Genomic DNA, 10,027 nt, shown 5'->3' on the forward strand with positions numbered 1-10,027 from the left:
GTATCTGCAATGATGGAGGAGAACAAGAAGGAGACTACAGGTTGGTAATAAATCTAAATTTCTGATCTCATCCACCAGAGCTTAAGTGACAAGTTGAAGAGATCAGAGTTGACCTGTAGGCTGAAGATCCTTAGTACTTAGCCAGATAGGGCTGAGGAAGACAGGGACTATCACATGTACTGCATGAAAGAGAACAGTGGCAGACAAACCTGACTAAGGTATGTTGGGACTGGGCAATGATTTAAAGGTTAAGTAGTGGACTATATAGGGGAGGGGAAAAGTAGGTTTACAGTTGTGAGTATGCAAAACACAGAGTTTATTCTTATATTATTATTTAATTAATCTTCATGTCTTTTTCCATACAAATAACTGTAAACTTACTTTTGCCCACCACTGTATAGACAATGGGCAGCCACTGAAGATTTTTGAACAAGGAAAACAGAATCAGAATAGTGCACAAGGGAAGCTAGTAAATTAGCAAGTTGCTAAATACCAAAGACTATTAGATATATATACTAGAACAGAAAAGGCTCCTAGTTAAAACACTTAAAGGCTTGGGATGTGAGTTATGAGGCTACTTCAATCATCCAGGTTAAGTGATAGCAAGGGCTTGGATTAAGTAAGGCAGTGACAGTTCTGTGGTTCAGCCGACACAGCATTAGAGTTACAGTGAATGCTCTGCATTCTGAATACCACCATTTTAAATTTCTTGGATGCCACCACAGAATACACAAAATACAAAGAAGTTCAGAAGATAGTTATGAGGGATTTTCCTCTAGGGAGATTATTTAGACATACAATTCTCTCAAAAGCAGCTTAGCTAATAACTTGTGGTTTAAGCAACGTAGGTCTTACATAGTTTTACCTTTAGCTCCTATCAACACAAAAGTGACTTAATTATCTTAAAAGTGGAACCAAGTTGATGGATTATTTTCTAGAGAATAGGAATCCCCTAGATGTGAAAACAGTAGTTACCTTTACTCTCTAGATAAATAAGTATCATGCAATGACAACCACATTATAAATACAGCATATGGAATCACCACAGGTCAAAGAGTAACATAAAGACAAAGGAGTTATTATTTTAGGTATCTCTCAGAAGCAAACAAAGACAACTATTAAAATCATTTTTTTATTCCTTATCTCTTCTTAAAACCATCATGCATACCTTATTTTGAGGCAAATTTGATAAAATATCAAAATATTAAAATTTTTCAAAGACAGGAATAAACTATCATGTAGTTCTATAACGCTCATTTGTTATAATAATAATAACAGCAACAATTTATTGAGTACTTACTATATGCCAGGCACTGTACTAAGCATTTCATATAATCTCATAGCAAGCCTATAATGCAGGTATTTTTTACCCTGTTTTACAGATTAGAAACCCATGTCTAAAATGGTTAAAAAAACATGCTCACAGTCACAAAGCTAGTAATCAATCGGCAAGGACAGCATTGAAAACAAGTCTTTCTGATTCCAAAGCCTTAGGTCTCGTGCTGGCTTCTCATGCCCCAAGAGTTATCCTACCAGGACTAAGCACCCCCCCCCAAAAGAGAGAGTCCTAGCCCAGGGCACACAAGAAGCCAGCCATGTTCTTCTCTTTATTGCACCCATCATACCACTGCCAATTAATCAAGAGCCAACGTTAGGTGTTTGTTACGATGGGTTAATTATATCTTAGGCTATATGTTATAATGCCAGAAAGATGAAGTGTGATGTCTCAAGCCTACCAGGCTCATATTTAATTCCTTAGTATTTGTTGTTCATGCTAATGAAATACACTATCCTTTCATCTAGTTTCTCTTTGATTTTATGGTTTCCAAATACATACACACTTTGCTCATAGCACATCATATTTCTGAATTCTTAGATAAACAACCAGAACACACTGATTTCAAAGGCTATTAAAAGGTAATAGTACTATGTAAAGTTCAGTGATCAATGTATTTCACAACACAAACATAATTCACACACTCTTTTAGACTATATACACTGTAAAAGCCCTTTATTAGCATTCAGGTGGTGGGAGCTATGTAATCCAAAGTCCAGTTTAAAGAGCTTTCTCTACATTTTGAATTTAAGAGATTTTAAACAAACAAAAAGACTCTTTTAAAATGTAATGCCAGTTTTCTAATATTTTCTACAAATTTCAGCAACTTGGACTGCCCTTTCTCCCTCCCCGCCCACTTTGTCTTTCTGCCAGTTGTTAAATATGTGTGGAAAGGAGGAAAATGCCATGTACTTCATAATATTGAACACAAAATTTTACCTGAACCATTTAACAACAGATTCTTTCCTCTCAAACTGTATGTAAAATATAATAGAAGAAATTTTAACTTTTCAATTTTGAGGACTATTCTCAACTTTAAAAAAAGAAAAACCTGTTTCCATGGCAGCGTTGTCATCACTAACTTCCATTTCTACCACATAGTCTATCCCAACTTTCACATCCTCCTGTAAGTTCTGCTGACATATTCAATTTAATCATATTAAAATGGTCTATCATTTACCCTCTAAGTAGACCCCCGCTAAGTAGACTTCTTAGATTATTTTTAATCCTCACCAGAAGATATTTTTTCCATTGCTTTTCAGAGAGAGTAGAAGAGGGAGAGAAAGAGAGAAACATCGATGTGAGAGGGAGACATTGATTGGTTGCCTCCTGCATGCACCCCAACCGAGGCCGGGGATCCAGCCTGTAACCCAGGCACAACCCAGGTACGTGCCCTTGACCAGAAATCGAACCCAAGACCCTTTGGTCTACGGCTGACGCTCCAACCACTGAGCCACGCCACCAGGGCCCACTGCATTATTCTATATTCACAGTTTCTGGTTTAATTTAAAATTTGATTTCTCTAATTCTGGTCAAATTAAGAGAAAAAAATTGCCAAGGCAGCAATTTCAATGAATGGGCTTTAGAGACCAAGTGGTCCTATTCTCTCATCTGACAGATAAGGCAAGAGGAGTGTGATTTGACTAAGACCATCCATTGACCTAGCGGTAGAGCAGAAACTTGAAATCAAGGTTTCCTAGCTCCCGGGTCCATACCATTTGTATTATATTTTATATAATAATTTTGTTTAGATTTAGAGCAGTGGCTTGCCATCATGACTACATTAAAAAAATCACTTGAGAAACTTTCAAAATATACAGATGCTGTCCCCATTCATGATTCAGCATACCTAGAGGCAGGACCCAGAAACCTGTATTTTTTCCAAAGCTCCCTGTCGTGGTTTTTATGTGCAGTTAGTGTTGAGAATCACTGTGGCTTAGAGCAGAATGTAAGCTTCTCAGCACTGTGACAAGTCACTAGCTCCAAAGAACATTATAATGGGTTTTCTACTCTCATCTTTCTCTTTTGAGGAATGGCCGCCATCCAGCTGTAACCAGGTAAGCGAGCCCTTTTAACGTTCACATTTTCCCCCTTTCCCCTGATCACTGCAAACTCAGATATAGGCCGCCTATAATTCAGACTCCACGTCGGGGAAGGGGGCAGGGGGGTATTGGATTTCCACCACCTTTAGGGAAGAGGAAGCATCAATATCTTTTTTGGAGGATATTTAACTGTTCAAATCACTGAGAAGATGAGATGTGAGAAGAGAGATTGTTGGCAATAAACTCGAGCCACATCTCCTCCCCAATTAGGCACCAAAGCCAATCCAGGAATCCATTTTAAATATACTGCCTTTCCGGATCAACCTTATACAGTTGCTGAAAAACAAATTAATTTATATCAAACTAGTTAAAAGGAAAAGGTTTCGATACTTTCTATTGAGATAGTTGGGCTTAAAGAGAACTAAAATAAATTTCAGGATCAAGAGTACAAAATCAAATTGTCCAGCCAAATAGAGTAACCCCCTCCCTAGGTATTGGAATCGACTCCTAAAACCCTCATTGAAGGGGAATTTGTGTTGGAGGAATTTATGAGCTTTGGGGGGAAAATTGGGGCAGGGAAAGGAGTATTATCAAAGCTCAGAAAATTGGTTTGTTCACAGAAATAAAACACTAGGTAAAAGTGAATCTTGATGGCATTTTACTAAATTTACATTAGCAATAGTGATTATTAGGCAATTAATTTCTATTTCCTTCTGATCTCAAGGTGAGGACAATCACGCATCCGTGAAAATGCTGGTCATCACAGTAGTGATAGGAAAAAAACTGAGAAAATTGGATTTTGTCTGGAGATAAGCAAGCTCTGCCTTCTGCTCCACTTTCATCCTCTGGCACACGGATCGCCACCCCACCAGGCCTGGTCGGAGTCTGAACCCCAAAGGTCAGCTATCTGTGCACAGCTTTTCTGCCTGCTGCTTGCAGAATGGGTTTGTATGACACGGCCAGAGAGTCCAGCCTCTTCTCCCTGTTGAAGCAAGCAGAGAGAAAAGACTTATTGACATTTGTTTGAAAGTTTCATATGACTGCTTTACAGGGTTATGGGTAATTATTTAAGCCTTACCTGAAGGTCAGCAAATATTCCACCGTAGGATCTCTTTCTTATGAATCATCACGGCATTTTGATTTACAGAGTGGTTACTTCAATGTTCTTCCAGTTTTGCATGATAACTTTTGCTTACCTCTTTTATCAACTTTCAGTGTGATCACATCTCTGAAATATTTCTCAACTATCTTCTGAGGGTGGGACTCTAACAGTTGGGCAATGACACTTAATTCAATGTCTTCAAACTTTTCACCACCTAAAGGTTTTGCAGATGCTAAAATATTTTCAATTTCTTCTACCACTGGAAGGAAACTTTCAGAATCAGTTACAACCTCATTCCAAAGTTTCTGCCAAGCTCCATTAGGGGTTGATCATTTTATTTCTCTCGCTGGTTCTTCTATCATTAAAGCGTTACAAATGGAGAAATTTTGCCAAGCTTCTTTCACAGGAAGTTCTGGTGTCTCTCTCATAAGGTCTGCAAGGCAGTCAGACATATCCCGAGTACAGTATATCAGAAACATTTTTAGCTCTCCCAGATGCATGGGTTGAAGGAGTCCTGTTGCACTGGGGGAGATGGAGATGACTTTAACACAAGGATCAGCACTTACTATTGCACTTTTGTCAGTGGAAGCAACGTCCAGAATCAGCAACACTTTGAATTCAAGATTTTTTTGGTATAAATATTGTTTAACCTCAGGAACAAAACACTTTAAAACCAGTACAGTAAAACCTTGATATAATGGACTAATTTGGGCAAGGGTGTGCCCGTTAAAGCCAAAAGTCCTTTATGTAATAAAGTAGGTTTTCTGAATGCATATGTTAGAAAATTGACAAATTACTTAGTTTACCTGTTTTTACTTAGGTAGACACGTTTGTATATTTAAAATTAAGTGTGTATGAAAAGTTTAATTTCACAGAAAAGTTTTCTATATGTATTACTGTAATTTTAAATTTATACTGAATAGGTCTAGTAAATGTGTGTATTTACCAGTCACTGAGAGTAAACAAATGCACATGGCTGGGACGTGGCTTAGCCCACGGCTGAAGCCCGGCCATGCTGGAACACATTAAAACTGTTACAAATGGGGGCCACCTGTAATACACTCATACTGGATGCCTTTTCAGGCAAATAGCCTCAGTTTCTCCAGGGATTCAGGATACTCTGCAGCAGCTTCATGATCTCCTTCCTCTGCTAGCCATTTTTTTTTTCATACAGACCATAGCATTTCTTAAACCTACTCAACCACCCATTATTCATGATGAATATTATAACTTTTCATCCAGACTGAAACTTAAACTTGCATTTTTGTGATGCCTGCTGGTGGATTATATATACAGAAAGAGGCCTGTTCAGCCTTCTCTATTTTAGAAGCTAGAAATACAAGTCTCTTTCCATTTTCTCTATTTTGGCATTTTGAGTTATGTGTGATTTTTTTAATTATTTCTGTGTGCCCTTCAACTCACTAGCCCTAACAGCTTTCTCATTTTTCTTCCTTGTATGAATTGTAGATTCACTAACACCAAAAAAATATGCCCTACAGAGGTCTTGGTTCCACTGTTATCAAGCATTTCAAAAACTCTCATTTTTTTTTTGCAATAGACATCACCTTTCCTGCCCTCTTCACTTGTCTCGAATCTGTTTCTATCATCTACCTTTTTGCCTTTTGATTGGATGCTATTCTTACCCAAACTTATGCAAATTTACAATTATTGAATGCTTTATATCACTAAGTGGTACACAACACTAATTTGTAATATACGAGAAGCAAATGACAACATTCACAGGACATATAAAAAGGGAAAACAGCTTTTGCAAGACTCCACGTGTGTGACTGACAGCTGTAGAGGGGGCAACAGACAGAAGAACAAGGGTAGAAGCAAGAAACAAAAATATTGATCTTGTTACATGAGATATTCAGCAAGACAACATGATGGCGACTTGAACTTGCATATTGTTCCCAAACTCTCAAAGGTGCAGACTAGGTAAACTCAAGTTTTGTATGAGAATGACTTGCAGTTGTGGAGGGATCACAGAATTCTGGAGTCAAGGTCAGGCGACCAGGCTGAGATGAGAAGCACAAATATCACCATCTAGAAGGAAGCAGACACAAAAATAGGAAATTAAGTCAGAAACAGGCAGTCTGCATAAGTAGATTATAAGCTAGAGAGGCTACAGAAATATGGGCTAATAATACAGGCCAAATCGACCTTGCAAAGGCTGAGCCAATTTTCATGCTCACTGACAGTGACGAGAGCCCTTTTCCCCCATATGCTCGCCCACACAAATATTATCAACCGTTGTGATCTGTGCCAAGCAGAAGGTAAATAACAAGGTAGCTCATTTTTGTTTTAATTTTCATTTCTTTAATCATGCTTCCATATGGTGAACCATTTCCATTTCTTCATCTTTAAGCTGCCCGTTCATGTCTTTTGCCCCCTTTTAAATTTTTTTCTTACTGATTTATGGACACTATCAGCATATTAGGGAACTCTTCTTTTTCATTCTCTCTTGCAAACATTTTCTCCAAGCCTGTCATTTACGTTTTAATTTTATTTATTTTGTCTTTTGCCATAAAAGGTTTCAAATATTTATGTAGTCAAATGTTTCATACCTTGCTTTGAAAATCTTTCCCCTCCTTAACATGACAAAATTATGTCCACCTATTTTCATTCATTATTTTTATAGTTCTGTGGTATGATTTCAAGGTATTGAGGAAAGAATGGACTACTCAATAAATGGTGTGGGAATAACTGACTATCCATCTATAGGAGTGTCTGAAGGCCTCTCTCGATGGTATTTTCCCCTCTGCACTAGAGACACAGAAGTTATGGTGGCGTCAGAGCCCTATGATGACCAGATTGGGGGCTCAAGTTGATTCTGGTTGATCACTCAATTTCTCCAGGAGCCAGTGTAACCTGGGGAGAGAAGTGTTTCCAAATGAATAAATAATTACTACACATTTTCTGGCTTAAATTATGTTCTGCTACCAATCTATATTCCTGACTTATATCAAGTAAGTGATTGTACCATGTTCTCATGTCTCTGATCTTATGATAATGATTTCACTAATAACTAATAAATAGTCACAGTTTGGCACAACTGAAAGAAGAAAGTGAAAATGAGTTGGCTGTTAGATGAGATTAGATGATTACTGTTGACTCTATTAGAGATAATACTCAAACTGTGGTAATATAGATAGGCAAATATTCACTTTTTGGAGGGAAAGCTGAAGCAAATACACATAATTATGTAATGAATAATTTATTTTATGAAAAAATGTTAACAATTGTTAAATTCAGGTGGTTTGTGGGTGAGCATTCATTGCACTATTCTTTCTATTTCTCTGTAGGTTTGAACATTCTCAAAAAAAAAAAAATTGTGTGTGTGCATACATGAGTGCATGAAGGAATAATCTCATGTTTCATGGCTACATTTTAGGCCCTATCACATATGTATCACTGCCTTTTCAGGTTAAATACAAGGTGAAGAGTTACAACTAAATAAAAGCTGATCATTGGAGGGAAATAATTTTAAAAGAAATATTTTCCTAGCTTTAACTCAATAGAATACTAAAACATTATGAAGCCTAAATTCCAATACCATTTTAAAGGTAAGAGACTCAATTTCCAAGTTTTCTTTTTCTCTACCAAATTTGAACAAAATATTTATAGCAACTTTACCTGAAACCAGATTATTTGAACCTGGAGACAGTTCAACCTCATAATGCTAGTAACTATTTTCTATACCATACAGGAGATGGAAATTTATGAAAGAAATAAGGAGCGAACAAGAGCATAAAAACTGATAATTGTGGGTGAAACTTCACTAAACAGAATTTGAAATGATAGAATATACTTCCACCCATAACATTCACTTTGGGTCAGAGTTTCGTCCTGTGTTCTCTGACCTTGCTAAGAATGTGTCACTTTTGTAAGATTCTGGAGCCAAGTTAGTATAAAGAATAAAATCTCTGAAATAGACTTCCTATGTTACCTTTCAGTTCTGCAACTAGAGAAACTTGCAGCTGCTAGGATAAGAAATAACAGTCTAATTAAGTGCACCTCTTTTCAAGGTGGTTTTCCAAAATGCATTTACCTACTGGGTTGAGAGTATAACATCGCTCTTCCAGTCCTTGCGGGTCTAAGATGCCCGGCATCCTCTCCAATGAGAAACAAAGCCTAGCTGGTGGAGCTCCGCGGTCATGAGTTGTGGCTAACACTGCTCAAGTGTACAAAGGCAGGAGGCCCTCAAGATGTTTTTCTGCCAGCATTTCAATCAAGAAAAAGGTGAGGTTGTTTTTTGTTTTTTAATGCTAAACCCTGTGAGGATTTGTGCGTACAAACAGGATTGAGTTTTTTGTCTGTTGAGACAAATCATAGAGGGCCTCAGATGCTGGATTTCTTTGGTGAGATGGAGTTATGTTTAAATGTCTTGATATTAATGGAAGTGTTTATGTTTGTAATGAATAAAAAAGCAGGTATTTAGGATAAATCAAGTGTATTCCTTGTTACTAGGTCTCGACACAAACATTCCTAAGGGGAAAAGTCCTAACTATTTGTGTCCTGAGTAATTTAGGGATATCATGCTGATATTATCACATTGCTCTTTTGTTCTTGCAATTTAATTTTTGGTAACAAAGACAGTCATGAAACATCTTCATTTCCTTCTATGGTTCGATGGGTCACTAATCAAATAGACATTCAAAAATTATTTATAATAATCTATTTTTCACAAATTCCATAGGAAATTGTGCATATTTCTTACTGGATCCATGTATTTTTACAGCTCTGCAAATTCTCCCCCTAAGAAGTCAAAACGGAGTCTACGCTGCAACAGTGCCCTCTGCTGGCAACAGCACGAAACAGCTAATCCCCAGACGGAAGGAACGCAAAAGCCAAGCTCGTCTGAAATGCACCCCTCCTGACGGGCGTGCAATGTCCGCGCTCCCCCAATTTCTTCCTCTATCACGTTAACCATAATGTTGACTTCATCGCTCCTCCAGGGAATCAAATTCATCTTATCAGGCCAGGAATTGGGCAAGTGTTTTGACAAATGCCATTTTCCCCTTATCTTTTGAGGGGCTGGCTACCCCCCAAAGCTTCCAAAGATTTTAAAAGGGACATTAATTGTAACAATAGTTTCCTGATCTGCATTTACTCTTTCTCTTTTCTCATTTTCAGTAGCCTGTGTAAGACAAAATGAAGCATTTAGTTAGGCAACACTTTAAGGAATCCAGAAATCAAAGACCTAGGCTGGCCAGGTCCCAACTTGAACTACAATCAGGCCATCGCCTAAGCCAGGAGCTAGATGTCATTTGCTCTCTCTTAACCTTAAGGGTAGCAAACAATAGCATTCAGCATACAATGGCTCCTCGTGATGACAACTGAAAGCAGCTTTTAGCCGGCGCCAAGCGCAGTGGCCTCCCGCTGGGAGTTAAATGAAGTACGATAGGGGGAGATGCGCTGTAAATTGAGGAGTGTGATCCTCATCAAAGGTGCTAGCGTTATTTTAAATTCAGACTGGATTGCAATTCCAAGAAATGCTCATGGCGGGCTACAGAAGAATGGGAGTTCCCAAGTGCACAGGAA

The 10,027-nt window shown here is 37.9% G+C and overlaps 1 long non-coding RNA gene across 1 annotated transcript; it reads right to left on the reverse strand.

Moving 5' to 3' along the window:
- Positions 1 to 2,740: 2,740 nt before the first annotated feature.
- On the reverse strand, positions 2,741 to 9,380 carry LOC107544481 (uncharacterized). The gene is made up of 3 exons (XR_015716462.1): positions 7,051 to 9,380; positions 4,457 to 6,529; positions 2,741 to 4,360 (listed from the first exon to the last, which is right to left on the reverse strand). It is a non-coding gene; the product is annotated as an uncharacterized LOC107544481 (long non-coding RNA).
- Between the last annotated feature and the right edge of the window lie 647 nt (positions 9,381 to 10,027).

This window comes from Miniopterus natalensis, chromosome X (genome assembly GCF_054644295.1).
Source record: "Miniopterus natalensis isolate mMinNat1 chromosome X, mMinNat1.hap1, whole genome shotgun sequence".
Lineage (NCBI taxonomy): Eukaryota > Metazoa > Chordata > Mammalia > Chiroptera > Miniopteridae > Miniopterus > Miniopterus natalensis.